This window comes from Etheostoma spectabile, chromosome 12 (assembly GCF_008692095.1).
Source record: "Etheostoma spectabile isolate EspeVRDwgs_2016 chromosome 12, UIUC_Espe_1.0, whole genome shotgun sequence".
In the NCBI taxonomy this organism is placed as follows: Eukaryota; Metazoa; Chordata; class Actinopteri; order Perciformes; family Percidae; genus Etheostoma; species Etheostoma spectabile.
The window spans coordinates 4,841,274-4,852,422 of record NC_045744.1 but is presented as its reverse complement, the minus strand read 5'-3'; the positions used below and the strand labels follow the sequence as shown (position 1 = coordinate 4,852,422).

Here is an 11,149-nt window from a genome sequence, read left to right as displayed (position 1 = left end):
ACAAGTGACCCACTTAGCTGTTGTCAAGGATCAAAAATGCAAAAATATTTTCCTCCACAAGACGTTTTATACAAAATGTTTATTGTTTTTGAACTGGAGTAATTGTAATTGCCATTTGCCTGATTTAAAGGCTTGTTGTGTACAGAACATGTGTGGCTGATGATGTTTAAAAGAGAGACTAAATCTGTTCAGATTATGGATCATCTACATTCCGTTGCTTAATAGCACCAGCAACAGATCGCATGTGGAGCTTTTTGACAGCTACTCTGTCTTAATAGTAACAACTGGTACAAACTGAGGTATGGGTGTCATAACATTTGATTAAATCAGAGTCGACCTAACAGGATTTGTGTTTCTGTGACTTCTTGTTCAGCTGGAAACGACTGGAAACTGACCAATTTCACCACAGCTTTTCGTCACCGCCCCCCCCCACCGGCTGCTGCCACCTACTCTTGTCTACTTAACAGCCGAGGCGCAGACTCCCACTGTTTTACGTTACTGATTAAAAAGAGGTGTTCGATGGCTTCACGTCATAGGCCGACCAGGGCTAGGCCATTTGGGAAGGGGCTGCTCACGGATCCCCCTATATGTCTTTATATTTCACCCAACTTTTGTATTCATCAAAACAGCAACGTTTCAAAGTGGCTTCTTTCCATGTAGCTGTCAGTCTTAGCCCCCTATCGCTATATCAGATGGGTCCGATCCATACGCGGAGTTTTCCGGTGGCTGAAACAAGTAATTGCATTGTTTAAAAAATGAAAGGAATAAATACATCTGGAATGACCAGATATAGGTAATACATCCGATTTCATACAGCTTTGGTAAAAAAAAAAAATTAAATATGACCTGGCTAACAATGGGAGCAGCAGAACCCAAAAAACGTGAACCTAACCAGTATTATTATTTCAAAAAAAAAATTCATAAATCAATGCCACTGGTCACCATTGTGGGTTTCACACATATTTTCAATAGTGATGAGGCGATTTACTCCGACTTTGACAAATTTAAATAGCTCAATGAAATGTTTGTAAAATTCAATTATTTATTTTTTTCATTTCCTGAAAAACGGTTTCGGACACACGAGGTTTTCGCCCTACGGCGACCATATGCGTGTTATGTCCATCCTTTAGTCCTTTTGGTCCTGAGTGGACTCTATTTCCTCTCAGGGATCAATAAACATCATGGTTTTTTCCCGTGAGACACATGAAGTGATGGAGTGTCGAGCAGTGCTACGTGGCTCCATCTACCCTGTAGAGACCGATGGAGTCATCATGAGTTTATCTCTTCATTTATAATGCATGAAGCGGGGGTGCGAGCTCTGCTGACTCTGCAGACCCGTTGACGAATCACTTCAGCTGCCGATCACGAACACGAGCGCAGTCAAGTGGCACCATTTTTTTTAATTTTTTTATTTGTATGTGGTACTCTGTGTCATTTCTCTCTCTTTCTTTAACTTTTTAACGAGTAAACATGTTGATTTCCTCCCTCGTCGCTACTGTCGGCACACATGTTTGAAAGATATTGACAGAACGGGATCAGATTCAAATCTTTCTTATCTGTTGGGTGGCACCAATACTTTTGATGGGAAACTCTACTCAAAGTTTTTGCATCATTATTATTATAAAGAAATGTAAGTCAAATATATTACTCATACATACACATACTGTACACTGTATGCAAGCTTTGTTATCAGACAGGAAACCCATGCATGATGGATTTCTTGTAAACACATTGTAAATCATATGCAGCTTTTGAATGTAAAATTATAGAAATGTCAACTGTATTTGAATATTTCAAAAATACAGTTAGATTAGTCCCTATAAGTGTTGCTGCAGCCTTTAATAAGTTTCTAACTTATGTTTGCATGTGAATATACACATCATCTGACTATATAGACAAATAAGTTTGTCTGCCCTTTGATTACTTTTGATTTTAGTAAAGACAAGAACAGCATAACACAAAATATTACAAACTGGTATTTTTTAATTTATAACATTAAGAGGGTCGCCATTTCGGTGGCGTTACGTTGCGACACACTACACAGTGCTTGCTGAGACCGATCATATATATTCCAATACAGAGACAGAGGGATCAAGAGGAGGAAGATGAAGATGACAGGGAGGAAAAGGAGGCTGCAGATTCAGAGAGAGGGATGGAGGTAGAGAGGGATCAGGAGGAGGAAGATGAAGATGACAGGGAGGAAGAGGAGTCTGCAGCTTCAGAGAGCAGGACAGAGGTAGAGAGGGATGGAGGTAGAGGATGGAGAGGAAGATGACAGGAGAAGAGGGAGTCTGCAGATTCAGAGAAAGGGACGGAGGTAGGAGATCGGAGGAGAGATAACAGGGAGGAAGAGGAGGCTTCAGAGTCAGAGAGAGGGACAAGGAAGAGGGTATCAGGAGGAGGTAGAGAGGCTGCAGATTCAGAGAGAGGGACAGAGGTAGAGAGGGATCAGGAGGAAGATAAGATGACAGGGGAAGAGACTGCAGATTCAGAGAGAGGATGGAGGTAGAGAGGGATCGAGAGGAATATAAGATGACAGGGGAAGAGGAGACTGCGATTCAGAGAGAGATGGAGGTAGAGAGGGATCAGGAGGAGGAAGATGAAGATGACAGGGAGGAAGAGGAGACTGCAGATTCAGAGAGTAGGACAGAGGTAGAGAGGGATCAGGAGGAGGGAGATGAAGATGACAGGGAGGAAGAGAAGGCTGCAGATTCAGAGAGAGGGACGGAGGTAGAGAGGGATCAGGAGGAGGAAGATGACAGGGAGGAAGAGGAGGCTTCAGAGTCAGAGAGAGGGACAAGGAAGAGAGGTATCAGGAGGAGGATGAAGAGGAGGCTGTAGATTCAGAGAGAGGGACAGAGGAAGAGAGGGATCAGGAGGAGGAAGAGGAAGATGAGAGGGAGGAAGACGAGGCTTCAGATTCAGACAGAGGGACGGAGGTAGAGAGGGATCAGGACGGGGAAGATGAAGATGACAGGGAGGAAGAGGAGGCTGCAGATTCAGAGAGAGGGACAGAGGTAGAGAGGGATGGAGAGATCAGGTGGAAGGAGATGAAGATGACATGGAGGAAGAGAAGCTTTCAGATTCAGAGAGAGGGACCGAGGTAGAGAAGGATCAGGAAGAGGAAGATGAAGATGACAGGGAGGAAGAGGAGTCTGCAGATTCAGAGAGAGGGACAGAGCTAGCCAGACCTTCCTCTCCAGCGCTGTGGAGGAAGGTCTGGCAAAGCGAGGCTTGCACAGAGAAGCACCTGCATGTTCCCAGTGAACCTTATACATCGTGTGGGTATTACACACTGTGAGCATGGACATTTATCCAGCGTAAAGCCCCATTTGTTCCAGCGTTGCAGTGAGGAGCTTTTGATTAGAAGTCGTGCCGAGGCAATTTCCTCACATGGAGGGAATCCAGCTAATCTGAGCACCGAGGATTGTCTCAGAGAGAGAGAGAGAGAGAGAGAGAGAGAGAGAGCAGCGAAGGATTTCTAGCTGCTTAAAAACAGGTTGATCTGACACTCTACATTAAACCGAGCACGATCCCAGTCACATTTCAAAGTGTTTCCCAACTTCTGTGCATTCGTCCGCCGAGCTTACCGAGTCTGTCAGAGGAGAAATTTGCAGGCAGAGCTGCTGCATCAACCACAACACATGTCCTACTCTTCTTCTGCTTTCAGCTTAAAGGCCTGAAGACAAAGGAAGAAATATGCTGTTTTTTTTTCTTTTCCTCTTTCTCTTGGTCCTCTTTTTTTTCTTCTTCCAGATGCCTGTGAGTGCTTGGACATTTTGCAATCCATCTTTTCTTTATAGTCTCTCTTCTCTTTGTTGGTTTGTTTCCTCCTGCCTGGAGGCTTGGGGGTGAGGACACAAGTGGCCGTTTTTTTTTTTTTTTCTTTTTTTACTTTTCCCCGTTCTTCTCCCTTTTATTTCCTCTCCTCATTTCCTGCTGTTTATCTCCCTCTCACCATGTGATTTTCTTTTTCTTTCATTTTGTCCCTCAGTCCTTTCTTTTTAAAACTCTTTACTGTATATCCTCCTTTTGTTTGTCCTCCTTTATTTTTTGTCATATATATGATGTAATGCTTAAAATGACCTTTGTGTTTCTGTGGCCATGTGGATAGTGACTGTTTTTGGGACTGTGAGTCAGAAAAAATGTGTAAGTAGCATAACGTTAAAAAACCACATGTTACGCATAACAAATTTTTACAAGCTCCCAAAACGTTTATTAAACATCCATCTCATCTAAAACCAGGGTGTATGTGTGAGAAAACAATGAAAGCTTTGCCTATATATACCCCATATATTGCCTATATATAAAATGATCATGCCATTATTCCATTATTTTGCAAAATTACGTAGGTGAAAAAAAGCGGTTCTTGAAATTTGCTTAATGTGAGAATAAAAGGACATGTCCTGATCAAAGATAACTCCAAGATTTCTCACAGTGGTGCTGGAGGCCAGGGTGGTGCCATCCAGAGTAACTATCTCTTTGGATAATGCGTCATGGAGGTGCGTGGGCCCCAGAACAACAACTTCAGTTTTATCTGAGTTTAACATTTGAAAATTACTGGTCATCCAAGTTTTAATATCCTGAAGGCATTTGAAGTTTAGCTAACTGAATAGTTTCATCTGGCTTGATTGATAGATATAATTGAGTATCATCTGCATAACATTGAAAGTTTATGGAGTGTTTCCTGATAATATTGCCTAAAGGAAGCTTATATAAAGTGAACAGGATTGGACCGAGCACAGATCCTTGTGGGACTCCATGACTAACTTTGGCGTGCATGGAGGATTCGTTGTTAACATGTACAAACTGAGATCGATCTGATAAATAAGACTTAAACCAGTTTAGAGCAGTCCCTTTAATGCCAATTAAATGTTCCAATCTCTGTAATAGGATATGATGGCCAATGGTATCAAATGCAGCACTAAGATTTAACAACACCAGTACAGAGAGAAGTCCTTTTTCTGATGCTATTAGGAGGTCATTAGTAATTTTTCTGTGCTGTCTCTGTGCTAGGATGAACTCTAAATCCTGACTGAAAATCCTCAAATAAGCTGTTGCTGCAGCTATGCAGAAAGCTGTTTGACGACTGCTTTACCAAAAATCTTAGAGAAAAATGGAAGGTTGGATATAGGCCTATAGTTAGGCAGGTCTTGGTGAATTTTGTTTCTAATAGTTATAATTTTATCATTTATCACATCTTGCATGGATGTTTTTGCCTAATAGGGTGTAGTTCAACAGTATATACCTAAAAGGTATCAAACAGTGGTCAGATAAGAACAAGACTATCAAATGAGTTATAATAAGTTAATGAGTTATTTACTATGCAGATCCACAGCTAAGGTTTTGGCATTGAGAAAGGTAAAAAGTGTCCAAGGGGTGATGATCTGAAGTAAGAACATCTCCAATATGAAACATTTTGGGTATATAATAATATAATATATAATGTATCAGACGATGGTTTAAATGAGGGATGTATGGAAGCCCATTTCCACCAGTGAAAGAAAATATTTAAACAGAAAAGTTAGAATTGAACTAAAACCAGCTGCAGAAAAGTTGTGCTGAACTCCACAACATTGTATATATTTTTTCCAGGTAACACAACCCGTTCTCACTCCGAACGCATAAAATACAGACGTTTGGACAGTGGCTGTGACGTGGGTCTGATGTGGCGAACAAAACTCTAGACAGGAGAGCAGCATCTAGACAGGGTTTGGTTGTATGTAAGGGGGAAATTCCACGTAGGGTGGTTGGTCAGGGGGCGTGGATGGTCATACACAGGACTTTCCACCAGGAGAGAGGGGTTTGTGTCCCGTTATTGCCGCGTGTCAGGGAACTGTAAGCCCACCCCCGACCTTTCCCTTAACCCTCCTGTTGTTCTTGGGTCCAATTTGACCCATTTTAAAAATGTTTCTATACCAAAAATGTTGGTTTCTTTCATCCAAATTGTCAAAAAAATAAAGTGCAAGTGCAATTATCACTTCCCTACTTTCATTGAGTTTATGTGTTTTATTAAATTTTACAGCATTTGAAAAACAATTGATGAAAAATTTGATAAAAATGTTGGAAACCGTTTAAAAGCTTGGGGGGACAAAAACAAAGAAAACTTCAAATAAAGCGCAGCAAAATAAATCAACAAAAACTTGGCTAAAAGTGACATAAATGTCGTGAAAGCTGAAGAAATGTTGGGAAAAATAACAAAAAACTTGGAAAAAGGTGACAATTGACAACACTATCAGAAATAGTGACAAAAAACGTGGAAAAAAACAGACAAACTTTGAAAAAGATGACCAAAACATAGATTCTTTTTTTTTATTTCACCCAGAAAAAGTGAAAGTTACATGGTCGTGAGGAAGACAACACAAGGGTTAACCCAATCGTCCCATTCCCACGAGTCACAGAATTGTAAGCCCACCCACGAGCTTTCCTTTAACCTAAGGGACGGAAATAGTCCCGACCAAGCGCGTCAAAAGGGACGCCAAAGTCCTGACCAAGCGCGTTTAGGTAAAGCGTATTTTATGACGTTAAAGGAGACTTTAAGTGTCAATATCAACGTCCAAAGCCACCTGACCAAGTGTACATATTTTACGAGATGGGGGTGAGAATGGGTTGGGTCACACTAACTCAGAGACATGATGAACAACTTGTGTGTGTGTGTGTGTGTGTGTGTGTGTGTGTGTGTGTGTGTGTGTGTGTGTGTCTGTGTGTGTGTGTGTGTTTTCAGTCTTTTCCAGGGAACAGTAATGCAGACAGCGTGGTTCAGTACAAACTGCAGCAGCCGGCGATCGCTCGCTTCCTCCGCTTCATTCCTCTGGAGTGGAACCCCAGCGGGAGGATCGGACTCCGGCTGGAGACCTACGGATGTCCTTATAGTAAGCCCTGATGTCCTTGCAGACAAAGGAGTGGGAAGCGCTGCTGGCTCTTTCTCGTATTGTGTTCGCTCATCCATTCAACCTCTATTGATTGATCCTGGAGAGATCATTGAGGGGGCGACCCTCAATTTCAATGTCACCGAGTCAGATTACAAAGGCAAATACAGAACAACAGCACAGAAGGCACAATCATAAGAAACATAGAAGGGCAATAAGACATTCAGATTTGGAAAATTATTTGATAAATGCATTAGGAAAATAGGGATGCCAACGAAAATACAATTCTGCCAGGTCCATTAAAGTCAAGAACCACACAGACAATAAAAATGATTTAACCCTTGTTTGGTATTTGGGTCAAATTGACCCATTTCAAATTTTTACAAGAAGAAAAATAGTACACATTTTTTCTACCTGAAAATCAACGGCCTTACCTTATTTTCTGATAAACATTTATTCCTGACTCAATTTGGAAATTTATTCTGGACATGATCACTTATGTTTTTTCCAAGATAAGAATGATCACAGTGGATTTTTAACATGAATCATAACCTAATGACAAAAAACGAATCATACTTATTTTGAATTGTGTTCTAGTAGAGACTGATTGACTGTTTGAAATTGAGACAAAGACAATATTTGTTAAGGGATTATGAAGTAAAATTTCATTTTAGAATTTTTTTTAAAACCCCAAATAAGTCACGGGTCAATTTGACCCGAGGGATACGAGAGGATCAAGTAAAGGTTAAGTAATGTTTTTGAATAAATAAATTAAATTTGGCGCTATGGCTCTGTTCAGAGGAGTCCCCTGACCTTTCATGAGCACCATGACAGAGCAGCAGCAGCAGCATTAGGGGACGCTCACACAGTGGGGGAGCTAAATTCCCCCATTTTAACAGAGCGGCAACAATGACATGGAAGCAAATGTCACATTATACACAACAAGGTATAGCAGGGGAGGAGTTGATTAGCATAGATGCAGCAGCAAGCAGTTAGGAGCCACTAAAGCAGCTTTACGTAGCAGGGGAGTTGATGCAGACCAGCTGTTGCAGACCAGCTGATGCAGACCAGCTGTTGCAGACCAGCTGATGCGACCGTGTTGTTGGCCAATAAAGCTTAGCAGCGTCTTGACTACTTGGCCAGCCAGAACTGACAACTTGCTGGCGAAGTCTATCTAACAGACTTGCAGGCAATTTGCGTCTACCGAGTTAAAAATATATATAATACTGCTGTGCACATACAAATAAAGATCAGTGTATGTATCATAAAGGGCTTCTGATAAAATATAGATAGCTACCAATTCAAAAGAGGTAGCTATTTAATCAATTTACTTCAGAAGTTATTTGACGATCAGCAATGGAAATGAATGGCGTCCAACGCTGTAGAATGGATGTGTGGAACTATTCGAGGCTGCGTACCCCGGAAGTAGGCGGTAAAAAGAGTACAAAGGAGTCCAATGGGAGTGTCGCCCCTCTGTCTTTCTCTATCACTCTGGTCTAGGGTTGCCACTTGCCACCTGTCCCAGTTTTACCAGGATTGTCCTTCTTTTTAATAACTTGTTCCGGGAAATTTATCCACTCTCTCGGGAGACGGAATGTCCCAGTTTTCACAAGGCTACGTGAATATGTCTGTTCAATTTAGTATTTTCTCTCCATTTGAAATAGCCTATGCATTATACACAGAGCACTCAGTGTCTCTTGTGTGTGGAATCCTCTATGATTGGCTCTGTAGGGGACGTGACGTAGCAAGCACAAGCACCAGTATCTAAGCAATCAGGTAAGCTAAGATAAATTAAGTAACATCAGCTTCCTCTTACAGGAATACTTGAGATGTTTATAATATTCAATGCTATGCACAATCATACTGCAAAAAAGGCCAATTTTATCTGTGGGCCTAATGTCTAATGGACATTTTCAATTGTGAGCCAAGCGGTCGGTCAGGTCATTGATATGTCCTGGTTTTTTAACCCTTGTGTTAACCTCAGGTCAAATTTGACCCATTTTGAAAAAAGAATTTTCATCAGAACAGTGTCTTTCAACCAAATTTTCAATAACATAATGCAGATTGTTCCACACAACACTCTTCACAAGTAAAATAAATGATCAGCCCACTGCTTTCTTTAAATGTGGATGTTTTATTCAATTTTATAGCATGCAAAAAAACTTTAATGAAAGACCATTGAACAAAGTGACTAAAATGCCCCAAAGAAGGCTTCAAAAACATGGGGGAAAAGCAACAAAGTCTTTGAAAAAGACGTTGACAAAAAGGTTTCAATTTTGACCCAGTAAAACAAAAAGTCCCATGGTCGACGGGAAGACAAAACGAGGGTTAATCAGACATAAGTGGCAACCCTACTCTAGTCTTTGTTGGACTGGCTGGACTCTCTGGAGATGTCCCACTGTGGACACTGGTTGCACTGGTTAATGACCTGCTGGGTTTGTTTATTCTTCTCTAGGGAAATTTACATTGCATGGAGGGTTTAACAATGGCAAATTACTACTGAGTGATCAGCGAGGGTGCTCACCTCACCAATCAATAGGCAACACTATTAATTGGGTTGAAAAAAAAGAAACCAATTTTCACATCACAGCAATAAATTGCTTGTGATTTCCCATAGACATTAAGACGACAAACACCCCCGATGGGCCACCTTTTCTTGAAAGTATTTCCATATTTCACAGCTGATTTACACTTTCACCTTTGATATTAACAGTGAAAACAAAACGTATTACGTACTTATTATGTAGGTTTATTTTTCATTTCTCAGACCACACAACATACGGGCAGTATCTGGGGTCCGTTTCAGGAAGCAGCTTTAGTGAAAACTCTGAGTTAGTTAACCCTGAGAAAAGAGAAACTCTGGCTTTTCTGTTTCAGAAAGAGAGGTAACTTGACCTCAGAGTCAGTTACTATGGTAACTCCAGCCTGTTTCAGAAAGAGAGGTAACTTAACCTCAGAGATGGGCTGTAGTCAAGACCACCTTGGTCGAGTCCAAGACAAGTCCAAGACCAGGACTAGGCGAGTCCAAGTCAAGACCGAGTCCAAAGAGGTTTGAGTCCAAGACAAGACCGGGTCCAAAAAGGTTTGAGTCGGAGTCAAGACAGAGTCCAGGACAGAAAAAAAGATCTTATGCATGACAGCATCAAGACAATTATTTTTTGTTTCATGTTCCCTCCAATATCATTATCAACATAATAAAGACACCTGGACTCGGTCAAGACCAAAAGCAATATTTGGCCAGACCAGTGGCCCGACACCGAGACAAGTCCGAGTCCAAATACTAGCAAGACCAAGACAAGTCCGAGACCATAGAAAAACGGTCTCAAGTCCGGACTCGAGTCCAAGACCGGACTCGAGTACTACAGCCCTGCCTCAGAGTCAGTAACTATGGTAACTCCAGCCCTTTTCAGAAAGAGAGGTAACTTATGCTGCGTTCTATTATTCATCCGATTGGAGTTCCGACTAGAAAGTCAGATGTTGCCTAGCAACACGCAAACTTTCCTCGGATTTCCTTTCTCGGACCTCGGACAACCCTTGTTGGCACCGAGTAAGAATTCCCATATCCGAGGTCCAAGTCGGATTGTTGAGGATAATAGAACGCAGCATTAACCTCAGAGCTATTTTCATGCAGCCGTTGTGTTACTTTTTTCTCATTTACTGCGTTTCCTTTATTTTCATGACCATGTACATGGTAGATTATCACTGAAGGCATCAAAACTTTGAATGAACACGTGTGGAAATATGTACTTAACAAAAAAGTGTGAAATAACTGAAAACATGTTTTATATTCTAGTTTCAAAGTAGCCACCCTTTGCTTTTTTGATAGCGCTGCAAACCCTTGGTGTTCTCTCAATGAGCTTCATGAGGTAGTCACCTGAAATGGTTTTCACTTCACAGGTGGGCCTTGTCAGGGTTAATTAGTGGAATATCTTGCCTTATTAATGGAGTTGGGACCATCAGTTGTGTTGTGCAGAAGCCAGGTTGATACACAGCCAACAGCCCTATTGGACAACTGTTAGAATTCAAATTATGGCAAGAACCAATCAGCTAAGTAAAGAGAAATGAGTGGCCATCATTACTTTAAGAAATGAAAGTCAGCTGGTCCGGAAAATTGCAAAAACCTTGAATGGGTCCCCAAGTGCAGTCGCAAAAACCATCAAGCGCTACAACAAAACTGGCTCCCAAACCCACCTCCAGGCTGTGTAAGGGCTATTTGACCAAGAAAGAGAGTGATGGAGAGCTGCGCCTCCACAGTCACCGGACCTGAACCCAATTGAGAT

General features: G+C 41.5%; 1 pseudogene; it reads left to right on the top strand.

The window, feature by feature from the left end:
- The window catches only part of LOC116698801 (contactin-associated protein-like 4), a 421,932-nt pseudogene that overhangs the window by 97,798 nt on the left and 312,985 nt on the right, over positions 1-11,149 (top strand).